The sequence below is a fragment of the Pteropus medius genome, unplaced genomic scaffold (assembly GCF_902729225.1).
Source record: "Pteropus medius unplaced genomic scaffold, Ma_sr-lr_union100, whole genome shotgun sequence".
NCBI lineage: Eukaryota > Metazoa > Chordata > Mammalia > Chiroptera > Pteropodidae > Pteropus > Pteropus medius.
The window spans coordinates 11,580,776-11,604,681 of NW_024349801.1; positions in this window are offsets into that span (position 1 = coordinate 11,580,776).

A 23,906-nucleotide genomic window follows, 5' to 3' on the forward strand; every position below is an offset into this window, starting at 1 on the left:
TAATTAAAATGCATTTTTTAAGCCAAATCCTTTTATAGTTACTGAAAGTATAATGTCTGAAAAAAACTTAGGTTGAACACAGAAAAATTCCTAGTAGAAGAACAAGTGGGAAGGCGATTGTAAGGTGAAGCTGGCCTGCAGCAGAGCCTAGAAAGGAAATCTCCCCTCCATCACCTCTTATCTCTGGACGAGTCTCTATGAGAACTGCAGCCTCCTTGGCATGAAAGTTTCCCCTTTCTAATATGACGGGGATCAAGAACTTGCCACTTGACTTGGCTTTAGTACATCTGAGAGTCCTCCTTCGTGTCAGTTCACTGAGAGAGGCTTTCGACAATACGGGTCCCTTCAAAGGCTGTTTTCATTTCCCCGCCTACTTCCTGCTCTGTTGCTTGCTCACCAGCTCAGTGACTTGCCTGAACCAATTCTGGGAAGTCTGTTTTCCCCCCAGTCAGCTGTGTCTCTCGTCCCTTGTTTACTGGTCCCATATTGGTTTACTTTCTTGTTATTATCCTTGAGCTTGGCTACCTAGGGTAGTTCTGGATAGAATAAGCCAAGTATTGTCCAGTGTTGTGCTTAAGTATTCTTTGCCACTTAGACGTTTAATCCTTTACCATTGGGTGTGTCTGTGGCTTGGAGGGGTCTTTTAGCTTGGAAGTTCTCTGATTGCTCCTGATAGGACACAAGCTTGGTTACACAGTCTTCCAGACTTTTGTGAGTAAGTGCAATTGAATTCTGAAACCTGCTTCCTAGAAGTTCCCTGGGCATCAGAGTTGCTTACTGTTCAGTCAGTATTTGCTCAGGATTTGCATTTTAGCCCATTGTGCTAGTGAGGCTTTGCCCTTGTTGAAAGAATGTTTCTCCCTTTACTCTTTGCTCTTGGGGTAATTTTCAGAGAATTAAAATAATTTTAAAAATTAATTTCCATCAAGTAAATCGTTTTGTTGGGGAGAGAGTTTGCCCACTTTCTTACTCTGCCATTTTGTTCACATGAGCTTTTGAGACTTTAGTGAAATCACACATGGGAAAATCTTAGCAATACTTTGCTCATAGTCAGTGCTCAGAAAAATGTCGTTTTCTTTCTCTCTACCAGAGAATTAGCTGCAGTACTTTTAAAGGTATGGTCATTGTACAATGAATGGAAAATATGTTGCAGAATTAATATATATGTATATTGAACATATTCACATATCACATTGCCAGATACGTCATTTACACATGTGTATATTTCATCTATCTTCATCTCTGCCTCTGTAGAATCATAGCTTTGGAGAGCAGCATTGTAGTTTTTGTTTTTAGAACGCACATTATCATTCTTTGTTTCAGTCCTCTCATATCATCCGAAAGAACCAAATCAATAAGGATATATATATATATAAACATATATATACATATATATATGTATACACACACACACACACACACATATATATATGCATATTTTTTTAACTCAGTGTACAAATGTAGAAAAACATTCTTGAGGCGGCAGTGTCTATTTAATTACCACTGTTCTGAATATATTAACGTACTTGATTAATAATCAGTAAGACTGGATCTGATTGAGTTCATCTGGATTTCCCTGCCATTTTTACAGTCCTCTAGTACCGGAGCTCTTATAGTCCTTGACAGAGCTTACAAAACTCAGATCATGAAGATTGTTTCTGAGGGTGAGCCCACTGAGCTTTCTTTGCTTCACTCCTTTATCTTCTGCTTCCAGAATGGGTTGACCAGTCTTTAACTTCCAATGAGACAACCTTATTAAATTTTGCTTTTCATTTTTCGCATATAGAAGGAAAATGGTTTGCGTAAAGGTAGACTAGCACTAATTTCTTTGAAGTCTTTGAAAGCTTCTTATAAATATATCCCAGATATATGGAGTGGTGCTTTTATATGACGAGTGTACCAGCTAAACATCAACAGGTATACAAGGATATAAAATATTAATCTGGCATAGGTTTTTGGTAAAAAGAGGGACATTGTTAGACAAACTTCACCCAGCAAAGCCAGACACACTGTCATCCAAACAAAACGTTCACTTTCTTGCATCCATCACATTATATATATATGTATGCATTCCTGTCTCACTTCAGACGGACCTTTGGCCAAGATCTAGAAGTGACAGAAATAAGCAGGAAAATATTCATTGATGGGGTTTGTGCAGAGAAAGTGAAATATCAATATACAAGACAAAATCATCCTTTTGGCACAGGCATTTTCAAATCCTTCTGTCAGAGGAGAGCGCATGCTTCAGCTGAGTCTTTTGAGGATTCAAAGGGAAATATTGATGAAAACACCAAACCACAATGTATAGTCTCCTCCAAAGTTGATGCAGATCACGTTTAAAGACCAATGTGTAAAAATGTCATGTCATTCATATGGCGCTGTTATAGTGTTTGTGTCGTGCTTTTTTCCGGTGAGCCTTGTCATGGTCTCAAATAAGGTAGCTTTTCAGGAAGCTCAAAGATTTCTTGCGTAGTAACAACATTAATGTTGCTTAAGTGACTTGGAAGAAAGTTTTGATGTGCAAGTTAAGAACAAAGAAGAAAAAGAGCTCTAGCTTGTCGGCACCCAAAGTTGACTAGAATTATTTTATTCTTTTTGATGTATACATTATATAGTTACATGTGATATTTTATATGTACATGATGTCATATAGATCATATATGTGATGAGAAGGCAGTTACTTTAAACACTCAATCTTATGCGAAGATTTTTTGAAGGATGAAATTTTTGTTTCTTCTCAAGTATTATACTTAAAAATATATACTTAAAAAACAGGCTAGCAGGACAGCAAAACTGAAAACTTATGAAAAATATTAACCAAAAAGTAGAATAAATACAAATAAACAACAAATACTTAGAAGCAGGGTTTTTAAAATTTGTTTTACATATTGCACAAGCTCTAAGCTTAACATTTACAAATTAAAGTGACTTAGTAAAATAGAAATGTAGTTTAAATTTAATATTTAATACCCATGGATATTTGTATATGTGTGCAAGTATGAGTTTGTATGAGTATATTTGTGGTGTGCATCTGTGTGAGTTGTGGGTTTGCCTGTGTCTAAGTGTGCACTGAATGTTTCATGTGGTGTGTGGGTATATAGTGATTGTAAGGGGTCACCCACCATCCCGCTATGAGTCAAATGGGCTTCAGTGGGAAGACGATGCGACAGCCATGATCCTCTCATAATGAGGGAACCCTGGGAGAATTGAAATGCTCTCTTCTCATAAGGTTTTCGGGGGTAATTACAGGGCTTTGAGTTTGAAACAGAAAAGTCAAGTGGCTTCTTGGAGATAACTTGAGAACCTATCTCAGCCTTGCTTTTCTCCTTAGTTTCACACTGCTATTAGGGAAGAGTTATTTCTTAGGAAGAAGAAAGTGGCTGTTCGTTACGACAGCAGGACCAAACTACTCTGGGGATCTGGGAAAATAGTCTCAATGGGAACGTTTCCAAGTTTTAGTGAATTTTTCCACTGCTGGCTAAATTCACAGAAAGTGAAAAACAAATGAAAGTAACATTTGCTCTTGTTTAATATTCAGTGCAGAGCATCAAGGAGTTTCTTTCTTATTGACAGTGAGATTAACTGTATCTTCAGGAAGGGAGAAGCCAGTGACTTATCATTCAGTCATGTCAACTTTTCTGCCTGGTCTGGTCCAGGTTCTGCCCATGTTAACTTTTCTATTTCAGACTGGGACCAGCAGATGTTTCTTCCCTAGTGACCTACCTAGCATTGCTTTTGTTAAAAACACTGCAGTTTGCCTCATGCCTCCCAGAAATAGCATTTTTTACTATTCCATGGTATTTATGAAGCATAGGCATTATGATTTATTTCCTTTCTCAGTATTAATCAATATTAATGAGTATCGTGCATGTTTTTTTTGGATCAGGCACTTAAATTGGAAGAGATTTAACAGTGATTGCGTTATGTGTCATCAAGGTGGTTTAGACCTTGAAGGGAAAGTGATCTGCTTTGATTAACTTAATGAGATAATGAGAAAGTGATCTGCTTCAGATATATTCTTATCAATGTAAAGAAATAGGGTAGTTAGGAAATTTAGCTATTTTCTTGGACACAGCCATTTTCAGTACATTTTTTATTAATATTTTTATAAAAATACATAATCACAGTAATTATTTAAATAGCAGAAATCTGCACTGTCACATCTGGTAGATAATAGCCACAAGACAATATTGAGCACTTGAAATGTGGGTAGTTTAAACAGACATATGCTGTAAGTGTAAAATACACAATGGATTTAACATTTTTTATATGAAAAATCATGTACAAAATGTCAGTAATACTTTTATATTGATTGAATGTTGAGCTTATACTTTGATATATTATGTTAAATAATATGCATTATTAAGATAAATTTTACCTGTTTCTTTTTTTAATGTGACTGTTACAAATTTAAAATTATATATGTGACTCTCATATGTGGCTCGTGTTATACTTCTCTTGGACAGAAATGGTTTTGAAGAATAAAATAAATAATATACAATAAAAATAAAATCATTAAGTATCAAATTAAAAGGTTCCATTTCCTCATCTCTCCCCAACCTCAATTCCTCTCCTTAAAGTTATTTCTTCTGCCTACATGTATACATATAATCATGAACTATTTTCTAATACAAAATGAAATCAGAATATACATAGAGCCCTCTTTGCCTTTTCCATTTAAGAATGTACAGTGGAAATCTTTTCACAAATATGTACTTTTTTAAACTAGAATCTTTTTATTTAAATGTAAAATGAAATCAGCAGGCTTGCCATAAAGTACCATTTAGTGCCTTCATGGCACCCCCTGGATGGATGTAGGTGGTGAATCCTACTCCACGTTTTTACTGCTGGACATCTAGGACTTTTCAGAGGCCTGGCTAGTCCCATGTTCATCTTCCTCTGTTGTAGTCCCAAAGGATCCAGCTTCCCCTCTTCCCTTTGCAGAGCAGTCTTGCCTCCGAGGCCTGCTGTGAGCCCAGGTTGTGCATGGAGAAGGTTCCCTGTGAATCCTGGCTCCGAGAACAGCCAGCAGAGTTTATACTTAAAGACTCTTCCACTCGACACCCCTGGAGTAACTACACTTAAGAGATCTTAAAATAGAAACCACTGGGGGAGTGGTTCCAAATGTAAAAATATAGTCAATCATTAAATCAGCCAGTTATATAAATGCCTCCTGATTAAGGGGATTTGTATCTAAATATTTAATAACATCATTAAAGAGAGGCTTTGGGTTCAGGAACATTAGGTAGAAGTGAAGACGAGGTGAAGGGATTTTACTGAAAATAGCAGGATTACATGAAATTCTGCTAACAAAACACCATCTCTCTCCTCACGCTTGCCTCCCAGTATTTTGGAGCCCAGTTTGTAAACCCAAAGCAGAGAGGTTGGAGGATTTCTCTTTGAAGAATTAAGTATAATTTTTTTAAATTGGAGGGTTGGTTACCCAAAGTCATGAATGGTTTCCACTGTGAGCCCTGAAAATGAACAAGCCTTCCTTTGTGAATCCTAATTCAGGATTGGACACATTGAATTGTAAGGTGATTCCAGGGAGATGCTTAATTTCTATAGTTAAAAAAAAAAAATTCTAATAGGTGTGAGGTGGTATGTTATAGTTTTGATTTGCATTTCCCTAATAGCAAAGTTGAGCATCTTTCCATATGTCTGTTGGCCATTTGTATGTCTTCTTGGGAGAAGTCCTTTGCTGATTCTTTAATTGGATTGTCTTTTTTGTTGTTGAGTTGTGTGAGTTCTTTCTGTATTTTGGATATTAGCCCCTTATCAGTGGCATTGTTTGCAAATGTCTTCTCCCATTCAGTTGGTTACCTCTTTGTTTTATTGATGGTTTCCTTTGCTATGCAGAAGCTTTTTAGTTTGATATAGTCCCATTCATTTATTTTTGCTTCTACTTCCCTTGCCTTTGAGGTCAAATTCATAAAATCCTCTCCAAATCCGAAGTCCATGAGTTTAGTATCTATGTTTTCTTCTATATGATTTATTGTTTTAGGTCTTTTATTTAGGTCTTTGATCCATTCTGTATTAATTTTTGGTGTATGATGACAGAAATTTAACTTTGGGTGATGAACACACAATGCAATAGACATATGACATTATTGAATTGCACACTTAAAACCCATGTAATTTTATTAACCAATGTCACCCCAATAAATTTAATAAAAACTAAACGCATTTAAAAAATCCAAGTTTCCTAAAAAGAGGTAAATTGTATTTATGAAAACATGACTTTTGTCATAGGTTTATTCTCCCATGGAGAAATTTCCTGTGAAGGAACTCTTCCTTGTCTATGATAGCAGTTAGAGATTTGGGTCATTGGCTTGTTTGACTCACATTGTTTAATTGAACACAGGTTTTCTTTTGGATTAAGCACGTTAGAGTGCTTGCTTAGGCCCCCAAGGCAAATACTCAAGGACGTTAAGTAATAAAACTTAATATAGGAGCAATTAAAATATGGAATATAATTTTTGAAATATTAGAAACCAAGCTGAATGTTTATTATTGCAAACTTTAATAAAACGTTAATTGTGCCCTTTAGCAATTAATTTATGCACAATTATCTCAAAGTGTTACTGGTCCTTCTGAACTAATTATAATTATATAGAGGTATTAAAAAGAAAACTTCAAAGTATCTACAAAATAGCTTCATAAAAATGTGTGTGCTTAGCTGATGTGGAAGCCCTTAGCTATGTAAGTAATATTAAGTGAGTTAAGACTGTATTCCAATTACTCTATAAGAGTTGATCATTTAAAGTTAGTGTGCTATGGTTGGGTACATTTAAAGAGCTTAAAAAGCATAACAAGGCATTTAAAACAATTACTGTATTGTACCTTTTATTTAATTATAAACACGATCTTGTATGCTAGTGCTTCTGCATTTGGTTCAATAAAGTTAAATTAATGTGCTAGAGTAACGTCAATCTATGTGGTATTATCTTCATAGTTTCAGGGTCTTTTTTTTCTGGCTTTCACAACTTAAAAATAAAAATTAGGCAGCTACTCACAATTGAATTTATTATAATATGATAAATAATAATAGCATTTATTGATAACTTACCAGGTGTTAGGTATTTACATATAACAATAGATAACTCTTTTTTAAAATTAGTTTCAAGTATACAGTACATTGGTTAGACATTTATATAGTTTATGAAACAATCCCCTGATTACTCTATCACCCCTTTGGCTCTACACAGAGCCATTACATTACTGCTGACTACATTCCTTATGCAGTGTTCCCCATCCTCGTGACCTATCAACCACTTATTAGTACTTCTTTAACCCTTTGCCCTTTTCACTCAGCTCCCCTACTACCCTACCCCAACCCCCGGCCGTCACTAGATTGTCCTCTGTATTTGTAAGTCTGTTTTCAATTAGTTTGTTCTTTTTGTTCCTTAGATTCTGAATGTAAGTGAAATCATATGGTATTTATCTTTCTCTCTCTGACTTATTTCGCTTAACAGTACAACCTCTTGGTCCATCCATGTCGTTGCAAATAGTAGGATATCTTTTTTATCTTGGCGGCTAAGTAATATTCCATCATATATATGAACCATAACTTCTTTATCCAGTCATCTGTTGATGGGCGTTTAGGCTGCTTCTATATCTTGGCTATTGTGAATAACACTGCCATCAAAATAGGGATGCATAGATCTTTACAAATTGTTGTTTGGGTATTTTTGGATAAATACCCAAAAGTTTGGTTGCTAGGTCAAAAGGTAGATCCATTTTTAATTTTTTGAGGAACCTCCAGACTGTTTTCCATAATGGCTGCACCAATTTGCAATCCCACCAACAGTGCAGTAGGGTTACCTTTTCTCCACATCCTCACCAACACTTGTTTTTTGATTTATTGATGATAGCCATTGTGACAGGTATGAGGCGATATCTTCTTGTGGTTTTAATTTGCACTTCTCTGGTGATTAGTGACTTTGAGCATCTTTTCATATGTCTATTGTCCATCTGTATTTCCTCTTTGGAGAAATATCTATTCAAGTCTTCTGCCCACTTTTTAATTGGGTTGTTTTTTGTTGTTGCTGTTGAGTTATATGAGTTCTTTATATATTTTGGATATTAACCCCTTATCAGATGTATCATAAGCAAATATCTTCTCCTATTTGGTAGATTGTCTTTTTATTTTAACAATAGATAACTCTTATGAAGCTCTTAGATCATGCGAGCTCTGTTTTAAACATATATATAGTACCAAACTAATATGTATTACAGACTATATAGTATATAAGTATATGATACATAAATGTTTATATATTTATAATATATTTTAAAAAGTATAAAAGTTTTATATTTACAATATTAAAATATAAATATGTAGAATATATTTATTAAATATATTTAAATATTAAATGTAATATTTTATTAAAATATTAAAATACTAAAATATATATTATATAGTCATGTTTGGAATAGAGCCTAGCATGATCTAAGAGCCTATTCTGTGTGTGTGTATTGGGGGGAGTCTGAATGAATCATCAGTGAATATAAATATTCATTTACTCTTCATAAAAAATGTAACTGCTACTATCATCATATTGTAGAAACTGAGGCATGGGGAACTTAAACGACTTGCCCAGCACTGTGGCATTACAAAGTGGTAGAGCAAGGACTTGTACCCAAGGAGCAATGCTTTGTTAATGGTGCATCCAAACAACTAGTCCACATTGCCTATTTGGAGCCAGGTATTTTGGGACTTGGAGCCAAGTATTTTGGGGTTTGATACCTTGCTCTGCTTCTTAGCAGTGTAACCTTGGAAAAGTTACTTAGATCACTTATGAAATGGAAGGTAATAACTGATAGGGATGTTGACAACATTAAACGAGATAATTTGTGCAAATTAGTAGCACAGTGCTGGCACATGGTTCATAAGTCCAGGAAATGCAAGCTTGTATTATCTATGATTGAGGTTCTCCAAGTTAAATATCATTACTCAGATTTAACAGAAGAACGATCTGATGTCCATAAAGTTAAGTATATTGCCAAAGGCTCATGGTGAGAGAACAAGCATTCTAACTAAATGTCATCTAATTCCAAATTTCTACATCTGTTCCTTCTGACAGAGATGCTGTTCCAATGACAGCAGATCTTTACAAGGTTACATTTGATTAGACCTGTCGGGGACAGGTAGATGTGGTCTTTTCATGCTTGAAGGCTAATTACTTCTCTTACTACTTTGAGCTACAATCAGCTTATGTTCAGTCGCTTGCTTTGTCACTTGAGAGTTCAGTGAATGTGGTAAAGGAACTCCAGTTTCTTGAACACTTATTTTTAAAACCAGGACTGAGTCGTGCTAGAATTAGAATGGTGCCGGCAGAAGATGAGCATGATGTTTATGTGGAGGACACAGGGGCACTCCCAGGATTCAAATCTTTTTCTTGATTCACTATGGAGACTTACTGTTATTTTCTGATAAAGTAGCCTGAATGTTTATTTTATGCCCAAAAGTGTTTATTTTATGCCGAAAAATATTTCTCCCCACTTAAGTTGCCTATCTGAGATAGCATTGAGCTGATTTCATACTTAAAATTGTAGTATCTTTTTCCAGATTATGAATAATATTGGGTAAGTTTGTGCCCTTTCCTTTCTTCTCATTTATTTATTTATTTTTTGAGGAGGGGAGTTATCTCAGTGACCAACATTGCTTTGCTACCTATCTCTAGAAAAGAGCTTCAGTGGTAGATGTTTTAATAAATATTTAAGTTCGATATAATCTGGAACTTTTTAAAAAAGTTGTAAAAAATGATGCAAGGAACTACTGAAGGCAGAATTACTAATTGTTAATATTTTGTTCCATTTGCCTTATATTCCCTCCTTTCCTCTCTCCCTGTGTGTGTTTCTCTGTCTGTCTCTGCACACACACAGATACACACAATACAGTACACAATTATTTGTTCATCATTTGACCATTTAGAGGAGAGTAAGTTGCAAACATGGTGCCCTTTTATCTTTGTATTTCCTAAGTACAAACATATTCTCTCAAATAATGTGTGTATGTGTATCAGGAAATTGAATATTGATGCAATATTAGTCCTCAGTTTATAATCAAATTTCACCAATTACCCCTAAAACATCCTTTATGGCTGTTCTTATTCTCAGTCCAGGATGTAATTTAGGATCACACATTCCATTTGGTTGTTATGTCTGTTTATTATCCTTTAATCTCCAACAGTTCCTCTGTTCTTCTTTGTTTTTCATGACTTTGAAATTTTGGAAGCATACAGTCCAGTCATTGGAATGTGTCTGATGTTACCTCATGATGAGATTCATGTTATGGGCAGGAACACCACATAAATGATGTGTTTTTCTTTCTGTGAGAAGGAGATAAGCTCAATTTGTTTCATTATTGGTGACGTTAACTTTTAACTATCTGGTTAAGGTAGTCTCCATCAGGTATTTCCACTGTGACGATACTTGGTTCCTTCTTTCTGTGATTAATAACAAAAATATTTTTATTCCAGATCAGACTTTATCCCATAGTGACAGAATTTTTTAGTTTATTTATAAATACTTAGATAAATGAATATAATGTGAATATAGTGTATAGGCAAACTGGGTCAGTTATCTGAAATATATGTGATAAAGGATTGATGAAGAAAGCAAATTTATCCAAAACTAACACACTATTCAAAATCACTATGTACAAAGAAACATGCACAATACATTTATACCAGTATGCAAGCTGTTACATGCAAACAGAAACCATCTTCCAGTTCATTTAGGAATTCAAGTCAGGCTTTTAGAATCTTATTACACCGTTAGAACTCAGATGGGTTAAAAAACAAGAAAGTAAGAGAAAGAAGAATGGAGAGAGAGACGAGAAACCTCTCTCTCCCACTGCCAGAGTCTAAAGCTAAGAAATATGAGGAAAAGAACATATAAGCTCATTTAGTTTTAAACTCTTGTATCTTCTGTAAGATTATTTTTATTTGCTTGCTTGTTTGTATGTTTAAATTAAGTTATAGAGCAAAATACTTCTGTGTATTCTACTTATTAAATGGCAGATTATAGAATCAGACCACTTTTAGAACATAAAGGATATTAAGTCATTTCATCAACTTTCTTATTTTGTAGATGGAAAAAATTAAGACTAGAAAGTAATCTAAATGTTAGTTATATAGCACTAGGAACTTGTTTTGATTGTTGACCACCATCTGGTGTTATAGCCATGAGATGCCCTTGTTCCTTGAAGGCATGCTGATTGATTCCAACTGAGGATTTTTTAAAACAGACACACATACACACACAAACACTCTCTCTCTCACTCTCTCTCTCTCTCTCTCTCTCTCTCTTGAATTATGGTGATAGAGTATTCTTTCAAGTACCTATTTTAAATAGTGTGTGTCCCTGCCATTCTGCTGTAATAGCCTCTGCATTGGGATAAAGGGGCACAGGTGAGACAATTGTGATGGATTCTTAACATCATTATTAATTACATTGTTCCCACTTTCTATAGTGTATTGTCTGATGCTGAGAGAAAATATACTCTTGACTGCCCATTCCTTTTAATGAAAAACTTATTCCTTGCACCTATCCTATAAAATCCTAATGAACTTCTCCAGAGATGTAGGTCATCTAAACTTAATGTTACCTTCACTTATGAAAATCTCAATGTAATCTTGATTATTTTTTGAAATATTTGGCTTATGGCCAGAGAACTCAAGATTCCTTTCAGAGCCCCAAGCACTAGAGTCTCCCTAGGTCTCACTAGTACACACTTTACCTTTGGAATCATACCAGAAAATTCATTTTAAATCAATCTTTTATTAGAAGGAACATTGCTCCCATCATTTGCCTTACACCTGATTTGTTTGGAAAATTGAGAGCTCATAAAAGAGGATCTGGTTGTAGTTCCTTTCTCCTCTGCTTTTCCAGTTGGATGAGATTTTTATAAATGCCTGAGTGGCACTACCAGTAAGAATTTGTCATCTGTTGTCAAAATAGTCATACATAATTCTTATTTTGAAGTTGAGCTTTAGATTTACTTACATGTTTTTTCTTCTTTGCCCCATTGGCTTAATGTTTTAAGCTCTATAGTTATGATAATATATCTTCAACTTCCATTTCTAAATCCATCAATAACATTGCAATCCAATTCTGAAAAAAGAAATTTTTAGGCAATGTCTGTATATTAATCATTCAAAAACAATAAAAATAAAATTGAGGGCAGAACACTGGTTGCCTCAAAGTGTTGAATAAGCAAACTCCTCTGGGAGATTTATCATCAGGATTTACAGTTATCTTTCTTGATGAAATTGAGCTTTGTCTGTTAGAATTCAATTAAGATCACCTTTCTTGAGTCCTGCAACCATGAAAATATATTCTTGAAGAGAATATGTAGAACAGGAACTACACACACACACACACACACACACACACACACACACATATATATATATATTTCCAATGGTCAATAAAATTTAATATATGATTCTTGTAAGTACAATGATTGTGCAGATATTACTAATTTATTTGAGTTGATTTCAGCCTGGGAATTTCCAATGAATGAATAAGTGCCTTAAGTCAAACAGTCAATAAATTGAATGTACTAAAACCACCTATAAACAAGTGCCAAGGACTAAAGACTTGTTACATCACTATAAATCAAACTTGCTAGAATTTCACTGAGATAGTAAACATTTTAATGTTCCAAAATATTCTCTTAACGTACAAGGTCATCCTATTTATAAAACCATATGTATGGTCAAAATTCTTTGATTGCAAGCAATAGAAACCAAAGCATAGATTAGGGAAAAATGTATTTTCCCATTTACACACTTAGTAAGTCCAAGATGGATTTGAATTTAGGGACATTGAGGTCCAAGAGTTCAGACTCTGATGTCTTCATGTCTTGTGCATCACTGAGCTCTGCTCTTATGTTCTTGTCTTCATTGTTGAGGCTTTCTTCATGATGGCTTAAGGAGGCTCCAGGCTCATATAGTCACTGATTTCGGGTAAGATGTAGAGAAGCAGCCTCCTCTAGAATTTGTCAAAATTTCACGAGTCATTGATATGGCACTGTTGGGTCAAATGCCTACCATGACGCTAATAACTATAGATTGAGAAATGAGAAAGCATAATGGATTTTTTGCCAGGGGGAGGAAAAGGCTTTGTGAGTCACAATCCCACTTGGGTCACATGGGATAAGAAATGGGCAATTGTCTAATAGAAAGAGGGATACTAGACAGAAAGTCATAATAGATGTTGATTACATCCCATTGAGACCTTTATAGAAAGTCGTATAATGTTTACCACCTTGTCTTCTGTTGACATTCTCGTTCTAAGTAATGTGCCATTAGAAGGAGTCACCTCTTGGCTTAAGTAACTTGAGTGAGGCTTGAATGAGACTCTTCCTTGTAATTGTGGTAGACTACAGAACAACTGGAGTAGGGCTGTTGCTTGTAGTTATATAAAATGCCCAGAACATCAGGGCTCTCTCTTCTGCACAGCATTGTTGCTCAGCTATAAAATTTCTACCTTCCATTTCTTTAGGATCCCAGTTTTTAGTGTACATGTATATGGGAAATAGATTTTTACCCATCATCTCTTCCACTCACCCTCCTATCAAGGATTTTAAATGACCCTTCATAAGAGTTAGTTTTTTTGTTTTTTTGTTTTTAAAAAGAGAAACTTAAAACTTGATAATCAGAAGTTTAGGAATGTTTGGCCTAAGGCTCATTTTTCTATTTCCTTCTTGTCTTTCTTGACAGCTTCTATAGTTTTTTCAACAAATGTAAATGCTAATGAGTCAAGTAATAAAAAAGGCAGTCATGTTGGCTGCAAGGGCATTGCAATATGAGTCAGAGGATCTGGATTTGCATCCTATGTCTATTTAGTAGCAAAACTTTTTAGCCAATTTTTATAAGCTCCATGAATCTGGGCATAATTTATTGCATCAATATTTCTTTCTTGAGTACTTAGTATATCCCAGGCATGTTGTAGAGGTGGAATACAACCATGAAAAATGAAACAAAAACAGAAGAGGCCTCTGTTTTAAGGGAGATTTCATTCTCGTGTGAAGTAGACCAGCAATGAATAGTTAAATAAATAAGCAAATAAATAAGGCAATTTAAGTAGTGCTAAGTGCTCTGAAGAAAATGAAACAGTAATGAGAGAGCAAATGATGGGTGAGGGAGTAGTGAGGACTATTTAACTGGGATAATGAGAAAAGATCTCTTTAAAAGGAAATAAATATGAGCTGAGACCTCAGTGATGAAAGTAAGTTAGTCACATGAATATTTAGGAAAAACATATCCCAAGCAGAGGAAAAGAAAGTGCAAAAGTGCTAAGTTAAGAGTAAGCTGGCTTATTTAAAGACTAGTAAGAAGGTATGTGTCTCTGATCCATAGCGAAGATAGGAAAGACAGGTAGAACGAAGTTCAGGGAACTGACAAGAGACCACCGTTGCATCATTTTAGGCGTGGGGATGACATGACATGATCCCATTTTTGCTTTTAAAACATCTTTTGAAATGGCTTGTCTGGGGCGAGGGGTGGAAAATGGAAGTGATGACTCCAGTTAATATTGTAATCATCGAGGTAAGATGTATCGGTGGCTCGAAAGAGGCTATTTGGAACGAAGGTAGCGATGAGTGGTTGCATGTAGATTTTGTTTAAGAGACATCATGATAGGACCTACAGATAGACTGAATATGAAGAGCAAGGAAAGAGACTGATTTCCAGGGCTTTGCTCCCAAGCACCCAAATATGTGATGGTTAAGTTAAACAACATAAGGAAGACTGGGGAATAAATAGAGTTTAGCCTTTTAAATATCAAGTGCCATGATTATGTGACTGACTTTGAATTTAAGATGAGCTCTAGGAAAGGGACCTGTGTCTTCCCCCAGGTCACTCAGGAAACAGTGACATGCAAAAAAAGATATTTAGGAGTCCAGCATTTCTCAGCACTCTGAGTCCAATAGTATTGTAGAAGCTTTTTGACACATTAGAACAAATATGGAAATGTCAGATATTCTTTTTGGCTTACTGCCAGATTTTTTTAATCCCTTTCTTTGATTTCCCAAATTCATAGGCAGACATGAGTTTGGCAGTTGCTATAGAAATGGAAAAATTATGACATGCTGAACTACTCAATGACTAGATTTATCTTTGAAATGTTATTTTCTCTACATTCTTTCCTCCTAATTAATTACAACTTTGAACATTTGGGTAGCCAATAAATTGACAGAAGGCTTTGCCCCCTCTGGTTGAAATGATCATAATATAATGAGTAGTTCTTCAAATTGCCTGACCCCAGACTGTGATAAGTAGAACTATGCTTTTCATAGCTGAAAAGTAGAAGTACTTTAAGATACCTTGAGAGTGTTTGAGACTGTAGCAGTTGCATGATGCCAATAAAGATAACTAATAACAAGAATTTCTGTTGCACAGAAAACATGTAAAAGTAACTTTAAAAAGTTATTAGATATCTGTGTGCAAGGTAGCTTATAATCGATAACCTAAACAATGTTGATTTGCATGGTGTTTGCAATTAATTCCTGGTGACCAGAAAATTCAGGTATGGATGAGAAAAGGGGAGAAGGGTCTTCTGAATTACGAAAATATTTAGGTAAGTGTATCATTATATACCTCCCTTTTTCCATATCTCTGTCAACATGTAGACTTTAGAAAGGAGCACGTGAAAGTGAGTGTTGTGAGATGATTAGCAAAGAGAAATATGGACCCACCACTCAATTTGTCTTCCTTTTGGAATTTATTCTGCAGGGCAAAACAGGGTCAAGGTTTTCGGGGCTCTAAAAAAATGCCTTGCCAATGAGGTAGACTCTCCAAATGTGGATTTTTCTTTTCTTTTTTTTTAATGGCAACAGTAACACTAAATGAAGGCAGTGACACTGGTCCAGAGCGTGATCACAGCCCATTTATGCTGGGTGTTACCTGTTTCTACACGTGTCAGTCTAAAGAGCATAAGGCCCTATCACTTCATTCCTATGTTTTTGCTTGCTGTCGATGTAAGACACAGTTTCAGGGGTTTGTTGGCATTTTAAATTTACTTTTTAAGCTATCTCTTCATGTCCTTTGCCCTGTTTTCTATCATTTTAAAAATGATTTGTCTGAATAAATTATAAATATCTTTCCTGGTTTTGCACATGTCATGTAATTTTATGGTAGTTTTTTTCTCATACAGATATTTTTAGCTTGTACAAGTTAGAACATTCAGCCTTTTTCTTTTGTGGTTTCAAGCTTTGGTGTCATGTTTAGGACGTCTACGCCAAGATTCTAAAAATGGTCACCTGACTTCTGTGTAGGCCAGTTTTTCCCTTCTAGAAAAACCAGTCTTTTCGTTATATTATGATTCTATGTTCTATTGTAATGCAAGGTGAGATGTACAAATTCAAGTTTGTTTGTTCGTTTTAATGGTTAATCTTAGACTAGGGGCCCTGTCTCTCCAGGCCTGACACGTGTGCAGCGCATAGTGAGTTCTTAATAATTATCGAACAAATGAGTGAATAAACTACATCTAGACCCTAATGGCTCCCTATGGTAGATCTGTCATAAACTTGAAGGTTTATAATAATCATAACTGTATGTTAAGTTAGTCCTAGGGCTCTGTAATGCTTAGTGAGAAAAGAGGAATCCTTTTCATCTAGGCTCTAGAAACCTTATGGGTTATAAAGGTATTTTAAAAATTATTCTAACTAAATGAGAGAGACAGCATGGAAATGTGAAAAGATTTGAGTGAGACAGAGTCAAGTTTGAATTCTAATTTTCAACATCCTCGTTTTTCAATCTGGACTTTGTTACTGATCGTCTGGACTCAGTTTTTCCATCTATAATATAAAATAAAAGTGCTTACTTTCCAGAAACATTGTAGAATTGCAGTGTTAGCATACACAAAACATTTAACACAGTGCCGATTCAAATAAATGTATTAATCCTAGCTACCCTTTTCAACTCTAAGCATCTTTTGAAAGTTCTCAGAATTTGAGATGTATTTCAGTGCATGTTCAAAGTCTTAACACTTGTGTTCCTTATGAAAACTTTTGATACGTAGGTCATTTTCTAGTATCAGTATTTACTACTCTTATCTATGATTGCGGACCAAGTATAAAGAGGTTGCATGAAATGCACAGAATTCAAAGTTTCAGTGATTTGCATTCAAATATGTTGTTTTCCAAAAGACCAAGCAGTTAATGTAGTGATGACGAATCCTGTGCCATGCCACACTGCTACAAACACATATGTCTCCTTCTCCAATTACATAAATGCCTACTTTTATTCAGTAGAACATTCAGCAGTGTTTAAATTTCGCTTTTGAATTGCCCTTTTAATGAGTCATTTATATGTTCACATGTTCACATAAACCGAAGTCAGACACTCATATGCTATTCTGTTGCCCAGGGAAAATGCTGACTGAATTGCTTAATGATCCAAAGTATGACAAAAATCTAAAGAAACTACTCATGTGTCTGCTGGGCAGCAGTGATACAGTCACTGTTGAGAGCATGTGCCAAAGAAATAAATTATGCACTAAAGCTATTTCTCTTGTTCCACTTCATGGACAGAAAGGACTCATTTATATTATCCTACAAATAGCATTCTCTGACGGGGAACAAACAATGTTCTTACATACTTTCCCTAAAAACTCAGCATGGTTCTCTTTACATAAAATAGAATTCTCTCTAGCAAACTAATGAAATACAATGAAAAGAATATCATCAGGAGTAAAAAGAAAAAAATGCTGACTGAATTTCTGTCATTGTTACTGCTGTAGATGTCAAATGTTAAACTTTTAAAAGGAAACTTGGTAAGATTAAATGCTACTAGAAATAACTTGGGCAAACCAAGCTGGGCTTCTGCACATCTTACAGAAACACCCAAACTTAAGCGAAATGCGCAGCCAGTCTAGTTTTCATCTTCTGCTTTTCCTGTCCTTTTCAACAATTTGTCTTTTTCTTGGAAATGCTTAGAATTCTCTTGTTTAAGCCACCTTGCTTAAGTGTGCTAATTTGTTCTATTGCATTAAAATTAACTTTTCCACTGAGACCTGCATGACTTTGCCTTACTTTTTTTTTAAATTAACAAATTATCATCTCATCCTAAGACTACAATCCCAAATGACTAGAATGCTAATACTGAAAAAAAATCATAAACATTTTTTATTCTGCTTTATTTTCTTTGGAATAAAAATGGTAAGAAATAGTTGAGAACTCTAAACATTTACTTAATTTTATCTGAAACATGTATTCATTAGTAATGAGCATTATTTTTACTGACAACCCTGACAGTTTCTATCATGTGTTAAATAATATGTGCATGAAAAGAAACAAAATGACAAATGTTATGTCCTTGTAATTTAACACGGTATTAACTCTTTCAGAGTTGTCAGAAGAACCAAATGTTGTAGACCTTTTTTATATTCAAATTTCCTGTTTAATTGGGGCTGATTTTTACTTCTCATGTTAAAGTATTAGGTTTTGGGGAATTAATTATCTGATGTTAATAATTGTACATAACTGAACACTTAAATTAGGAAATGTATAGGTTAACAGTATTCATAGCATGGAACTATAATTAGTTTAGGACTAAAGTTCATGTATAGATTTTCTAAAAAATGAATTTGACCTTTTATTTTTATGCCTGTATCTCCTACTGCATGTAACACAGCATCTTGCATATACTAGGACAACCATTTGTTGAGTGAATGAACGAATGAATGTGGAAAACATAGCAGACCTCAGCTGCTTTAACAATTCTTAGTCTGAACTAACTGTTTTTCTATCCTCTATCATTTGATAAGTACACATTTGCCAGTGTAGACAAACAAGGTCAAGTGCCAGTAGATAATTTCATATACTGTCATTCACAAAAGTGATCCAGGAACTGTTTCTTTAAGAATTATTATGTTGTAATTTTGCCTAAAATTACTGTAAATACCATTTTTTATGTACATTGTGTTTTTTTCTTGAGCCTGACCAATTCAAACCTAAAACCAAAATTTTAAAATATGTAACATTCTTTGCTTCAACAATACAGTGGGAATTGAGCTAATTAAATGAATTAAATGAATTTTCTTTTCCATTTGGAGAATGTCAGTTAACTCAACAGAAAAGAATTATTAAACTGAGATAAAAATGTGCTTGTCTAAGTGAGAATATGGACTGGGCAGACATTGCCATAAAAAAATTACTTGTGAGGCACGGATTTCTAAAAAATCCATTGAACTACATTTAACCTGAATTATCACTTCCCTTTGTGGTTTTCTTTACTATGAATTATGTAAGACTTATGAGCCATCTTTGGTTCCCCATGTGTACTAGCAGAAGCGCTTGGTTGAGGGTTGGTGCTGATGCTCCTGACTCTGGTACAAGATTGGTGGGATTTGCTAGTAGTATCCAAATAGAGACAGGTCTCTATTATCTGAGTAACATGGGAGTCCAGTAACTTCAAGCAATAGCTGTCTTTGTAGATATCTCTAGTCTCAGCTGCCTTCTTCACTCTTCTCTCTTCCTGCTGTGATGAGCACGGTATGTCTTGCATCTGCAGATTTTGACGTGAAGCAGCAGTTGCTAAGCTGAGGAGAGCTCTCCTGCAGGTCTCTAGATTCTTAAGGGCGCTGGTAGCAGCATGCATCCCTGTTGCAACTCTACCTGTTTAGGATCTGATACGTGGCCATTCACTCTCCCCAGATGGGTACCTTCTCTCGTCTTTGACATACCTACTGAGATGTCAGCAGAATAGGTTGAGAACAGGTGTAAACTTTTAAATGGCACTTTTCCCTTTAAATACATAAATGATTTACAAACAAAGAAACAAACAAAATGTCATCAGGTATTTGGCCATTTCTCCACACCTCACCAGCAGGCCTGGTTCAAGCCTTGGTACTCCGCATGCATGTGGAAGATTTCTGATCTGAACCCTGATGCCCACCAGGACCCCAGACCCACCTCTGTGGAGGTTTCCCTCTTTTGCCCCAGGGGCAACCTGATGTGGGACAGGCAGGAAACACAGATGGGTTTCTCAATGTTTGGAGTAGGGGGTTTGAATACAGGAGCTGAAGGTAGTGACCAGGTACGATATTGTTATATAACAAGAAATAGATTTTTAGTCTTTGTCCCAGTTCCTGACAAAGCTTTTAAAACTCTTGTAATTTCTTGAGTGGTAGAGGTGAAAGGAGCATCTTTTGTCATTCATAATAAGCCCCTTTCAAGCAGACCTGAGATTGTTAATGAGATAACTGCTGGCTGAGTGCTCCTGATGGATGCTACAGGATGGCGGAACCAACCTGTGCTCAAAGGGTTAGAACTTTCAGCACCACCTCCCAGTCTCCAGAGAGGGGAGAAGGGCTGAAGATTGAGTTAATCACCAATGGCCAGTGATTTAATCGATCACGCCTCGATAAAGGAACCTTCATAAAAACCCCAAATGAAGGGGTCTGAAAGGCTTCTGAGTTGATGAATGCAGTTATATGCCAGAAGGGTAGCACACACAACTCCAAGGGAACAGAAGCTCCTGTGCTTAGGGCCCTACTGAATGGCACCCTATGTGCCTTTTTATTTGGCTATTTCTTTGTATTCTTTATAATATTCTTTATAGTAAACTGGTAACAGTAAGTGAAGTATTTACCTGAGTTCCGTGAGCCACCATAGCAAATTATCAAATCTGAGGAGGGGGTTATGGGAATCTCCAATTTGTAGCCAAATAAGACAGAAATGAGGGTAACTTGGGGACATCTAAAATGGGGGCAGTCTTGTGTTAGTCCTTAATCTGTGGGGTCTGTGCTAAATCCAGGTAGTATCAGAATTGAATTGTAGGACACCCAGTAGGCGTCCACGGAGAATTGGAGAATTGTTTGGTGTGGAAAGCCCACACATTTGGTGTCATGAGTGTTATGAGTAGAGAAATAGTTTTCCTGGACCAAGCAGTCTGAATTAGTGTACATTTTTAAAGTGTAGTCATCAAGAACACAGACCCTGTAGCCAGGCTACCTGGGATTATAGTCTGGCCCTGCCAATTACTAGCTGTGTGAATTTGTGTCCAGCAGCTTAATCTCCATGAGCCTTCACTTCCACATCTGCAAAATAGAAATATTAATAGCACCAGGCTCATTGGGTTCGAGGAGGATTATGTGATTTAATATTTAAAAATAATTTAGAAACTTCTTGGCCTGTAGTAAGAAGCGTAATGCTTAATGAAATGAATGAATAAAATAGAGTAGAAAGAATTTGATTTTTCCTGTCCTGCTTTGTACTCTGTTTTCTATATCTTTTTGCCTCATAGAGGATTCATTTTGTATTTTTGTTTATACTTTTTATCTTTGGCCCTTGTTCAACTAATATCTTTATATTATCCTTCCCTTTGATTACCACGAAGGGCTAAACAATAGAAAAAAATCTTTCTATTGAAATATTTCTACTCAAGGATACTATAGAAAATGTTTAGTCACTGAGTTAAGAATACCACTATTTATATATTATTTCTTCATGATTTTCATTTTCCATTAGAAATATAAGTACCCCCATGTTCCAAGAAAATAATGTCTTTTCTATTGAAAAATAGCTCAATAATATGTCACTTATCTAAAAACAATTATGTGTTCCATCTGCATCAGTGATTTTTAACCAGGGGCAATTTTGTGTACTTCTGTTCACCCAAAAGGAACATTTGACAATGTCTGGAGATATTTTTTGGGTGGCGTAACTGTAGGGAAAGTGTTACTGGCATCTAGTGAGTAGAGGCCAGGAATGCTGCTAGACCTCCTACAATACACAGACCTAAGAAATACCTATCCTAAAATGTCAATAGTACCCAGGTTGAGAAACTCTGATTTACATGTAGGGTCTACATAATTTATGTTTACTCCCCGTAAGTTCTTTAGATTTATCCATTTTTGAAGGCTACATTTTTAAAATGTGTTCTATACTGAATAGATATTGAATTGAAACAACTGAATTATGTTCCTAGTAATTTTGACTATCAAATGCTGATGGCCCCAGGCTCACATCAACATTTTTCTTTGTCTAGTTTTCAAATCTTCTTCTTCCTTTCCTAAAATGCAAGTTAATATCTTGAGTTTTAGATTTTTATCTGCCATGTACCATGCAAACAGAGATTTGAGTTGATTGGCATTATATGTACACACATGTCGGGATGACTGGAGAAACTTGCTTAACCTGGTAGTGTTGTATGTACTGTCTGAAGTGTCAAGAAAATAAATACTTTTAAAAGACAAACATCAAAAGCCTTTTCATTGACTCATAATGCTGATCATGCACTAATGTGTCATCTATAAGGTCTTTGTGAGTGTTTTCTTCTTAAGTCAGTCTTGAGACAGGAAGTCTACTTCCATGATATCTCAGGGCATTATTAGTTTCATAAAATTATTCTGAGACTCAGTAACCCTTTTAGTCCCTGTCTTCTCAATTACAAGCTGAGATGAAGATGAAGATGGTGTACAGTGGTAGGAAGACAGGGTGTCCTCATGCCAGGAACAGAAGGCATAGAATCTTTGTCTATGATGGTAAAATTTGGGAGATCAATAATCCCTAAAGTTAATTAAATTTAATCTTAGCATTTCATAGATGAGGCAAATGAGGTCAGTTGACTGTTCATTTCAGTCAAAATTTAATAGTGCATTCCCTGTTTTATCTTGAAATATTTTTCTGAATTTAAGGGGAGCCGGTCAGAGATTTCAAAGATTCTAAGCAGGAGGTGAAGACTGGTGGAGATGGGTAACAAGACCAGATTTTCATTTTCCAAGCTTATCATGACAATAATGTGAAGAAAAAATGGAGGGAAACAGGACTGGAGGCAAGGAGATCTATTATAAACTCAGAGCGATCCAGATAAGAGTGATGGAGACAAACCGAAGCAGTTCCAGTCTGAGTGGAAAAAAAGAAATGGATTGGAAAGTTTATATGGAATTAGAATTTATAGAGCTTGGCCATAAGTCAAATGTATAAGGTTGAAAAGAGGGACGGGGTGGGACATGAGGAGACATCTAAAGAACTTCCAAGAGGCCGAGATGAGCTGAAGAGGCGAATAATGTCACTCATTAAACAGTAAAAGTCAGGATCAGCCTAAGGACTTAGGGGAAAGTGACAAGTTGATTTAGAGGTGACTATGGAACGCCTCCCCCAAGCAGAGATAATAAAGAAATTAATTCAATAAACAACTTTTCTGCTCAGCAGAAACGTCTGGGATAGAGAGATATATTTTTGAAGTCATCAGGATAAAGTGGTAAATAGTCCAAAGATGTTAATTGACTTGTCAGGGTCTCAGACCTTTATAAGACTGAGGCTGGCATCTCCTGACGTGACTCCAGCTCCGTATAAGACAGATGGTTACTTTTACAGGAACGCTAGGGAAATACAAACCTATGCATTAAGCTGCATTTCCCCTTCATATTCTGGATATATTTGAAGTTGGCATATCTCTTTATATTTAAATCTAAGTATCTCTATTTTATATTCAATAAATGTGTCACATTTTATCTTATTTCATAGATGTTTCATTATTATAATACATTCTTATAATTATTCGTAGTCATAGTTTATCATTAATATAGTTTATTTTATTATAGCAATGCTCAAATTTTTAGAAAAGAAAACATCACTTGACAGATTAGATGTCATATTGTTTGTTCATGAATATTCTGAGATGATCTCAGAAATGTGGGTGGGAAGTGGGATTGGACTGAATATAGAAAGTTGATCTTCAGTCTGACTCTTATCTACTTGGAAAAAAGAACATCAACCAGTGTAAAACTTAATGCATCTGCATGAATGGAAATCAATTGAATTGATTTTTGAGGGACTTGTTCCTTTGCTGCCATTTCAAAACTCAGTACCTTGTAATGTTCCAGAATAAGGTCATTAAAAAGATCAACAGAAAAAAATACAAAGTTTTGCTTAATGCATGAAGATT